A 2,500-nucleotide genomic window follows, 5' to 3' on the forward strand; every position below is an offset into this window, starting at 1 on the left:
CTCTCTCTCTCGTGTTTTCGCCGTCTTTCCACATTATGCACGTACGTACGTCTGCTTCCAACGTATACGTGCCTGTATGTATGTCTCTGCGCACGTATGTATGTATGTGCGTGCATGTACACCCCTGTCCTTGACTTGCTACAGGCCAGGTATTCGATAAAGAATGGAGCTCGCCAATGAAAGAAAGATAAACGAAACTGCGGGATAAATTGATAGCCATTTTATCGACCAGGAAGTCAATAACAAGTAAACACAAGAAAATTCCTTGTCGAAAGACCCATTTGGGGGAAGAGGATGAATAATTGATGGGGAATATATATCGTAAGATGGCAGAGAGCACTGGCTTTACTGAGATTTTGTTTTCCTTTTTTATGGTGGATAAACACGATAATGCGATGAAAAGTGCAAAAAGAGAGGAAAAGGGCGAAAAGAATATGAGAAAGAGACAAGTGGGAAGTAAGTTTATTAGATATACTTAAACAGAGATGCAATTTGACGATATACTCGTTAGCTAGCAATGACAATTAAATACATAAATAACAGCAAGCATGCACACGAACGGACATAATAAACGGTATACAAAGGGCAAACACATACCAAACAAACACATAAGGCACACATGAACAACAAAGAAGGCTTTCAGATAAATCACAAATACAATGGACATATACCATACAAACCCAATGATAGGCCTACATCAGTATAAAAAAAGGAACAAACACGCGTATACACAAACGATCTCACAAATCACAGACGTACATACAGACACAATCAAACACACGTAAACCACACTAAAAATCGCACAAAAACAGCAACAATCACAATCACTTTGAGGAATAGGGAGGGGGGGGGGGGGAAAGAGGAGAGAATAACAAGGTGAGAGAAAATGAGGCTCAGGAAGGGGGGAGGGGGGGTGAAAGGTAATATGCAAAAAAAAAAAAAAAAAAAAAATCCCAGATATGTGCATGCAAAAAATATTATTTGAGCCAATAAATAACTAGTTAAGTGACTAGATAAATTAGTTACATATGATAGGGTTAAATTTGTCAGCTTGGCATATTAGATAAAGAAAGAATTCGAAAGGAAAGGTTTATTGCGTTGCAAGTCGTTTTGAGTGAGTTAGTAAACCTGTATAACTGGTTATTATGTAGTTAGAGGAAGAGAAAGAGAGAAGGAGAAAGAGAGTTTTATTTCTTAATTTATTTCTCCCTACTTCCCTCCTTCTTTTCTTCTTCCCATCCCTCATCTTTCCTCTCTTCTTATGCCCTTCCTCGTCCCTTACATCCTTCCTCCCCTCCTCCCTAGTCTCCATATCTTTCCTCCTCCTCCTCCTCTTCCTCCTCCTTCCACAAAAGCTCAGAAATGAAGAACGTTATCACTAATAACAGGTACAAACGGACAAAAAATGCGATCGTCCGTTATAATTCTTCCTCTTGGCATCCGTTTTCTTCTTTATCGGATTCGTTGCTTAATTGAACCGTTGACGTTTGCGGAAAGAGGAAGGAATTTGTCGGGAAAGGCGGCCTGAGAGAGAGAGAGAGAGAGTGACAGAGAGAGAGAGAGAGGGAGAGAGAGAGAGAGAGAGTGACAGAGAGAGAGAGAGAGAGGGAGAGGGAGAAAGAGGGGGAGAGAAAGAGAAAGAGAGAGAGAGAGAGAGAGAGGGGGGGGGGGAGAAAGAGAAAGAGAGAGAGAGAGAGAGGGAGAGAAAGAGAGACAGAGAGAGAGAGAGGGGCGGGGAGAGAAAGAGAGAGAGAGAGAGAGAGAGAGAGAGAGTAAGAGAAAGAGAGAGAGAGAGGGAGAGAAAGAGAGAGAGAGAGAGAGAGAGAGGGAGAGAAAGAGAGAGAGAGAGAGAGGGGGGGGGAGAGAAAGAGGGAGAGAAAGAGAGAGAAAGAGAGAGAGAGAGAGAGAGTAAGAGAAAGAGAGAGAGAGGGAGAGAAAGAGAGAGAGTAAGAGAAAGAGAGAGAGAGAGAGAGAGAGAGAGAGAGAGAGAGAGAGAGAGAGGGAGAGAGAGAGAGAGAGAGAGAGAGAGAGAGAGATAGGTTAAACGGTGTGATGATTTCGGACCGCGGGGTTAAAGGATAAGTCGCTGAATTTGGTGCACAAAGGAGAGGGAAAAAGGAAAAAGATGAGTCTGGGCGGTATTTACGAAAGGTCGATGAATGTTCTCTACGATTTTGTCTATGATTTGCGCAGCGCAAATCATAGATAAAATCGTAGAGAACATTCACGTCTCAAAGCTAATGCTGGAATATAACGAACATTTACATCGTTATAGACTTTATGAAGATAAATGATTGCAGTTATATGTTAAAATTACATACTGTAATAAATCTTACTTCTATAATGACAATAGTATTACACATTTTATATATTTATCTAAAATTTCAGCTTCCTTATGTTTGTCATTGCATGAGCTGTACAGCCGCGCGGCGCCATTTGTATTTTCGAATAGAAAATTGCTGTAAATATGTAGAAAACGGATCGATTGATGGTTGGCAAC

The 2,500-nt window shown here is 41.2% G+C and overlaps 1 protein-coding gene across 1 annotated transcript in view; it reads right to left on the reverse strand.

Moving 5' to 3' along the window:
* The window catches only part of LOC125038628, a 10,952-nt gene that overhangs the window by 7,429 nt on the left and 1,023 nt on the right, over positions 1-2,500 (reverse strand). The window lies entirely within an intron of this gene.

The sequence above is a fragment of the Penaeus chinensis genome, chromosome 25 (assembly GCF_019202785.1).
Source record: "Penaeus chinensis breed Huanghai No. 1 chromosome 25, ASM1920278v2, whole genome shotgun sequence".
Taxonomy (NCBI): Eukaryota; Metazoa; Arthropoda; class Malacostraca; order Decapoda; family Penaeidae; genus Penaeus; species Penaeus chinensis.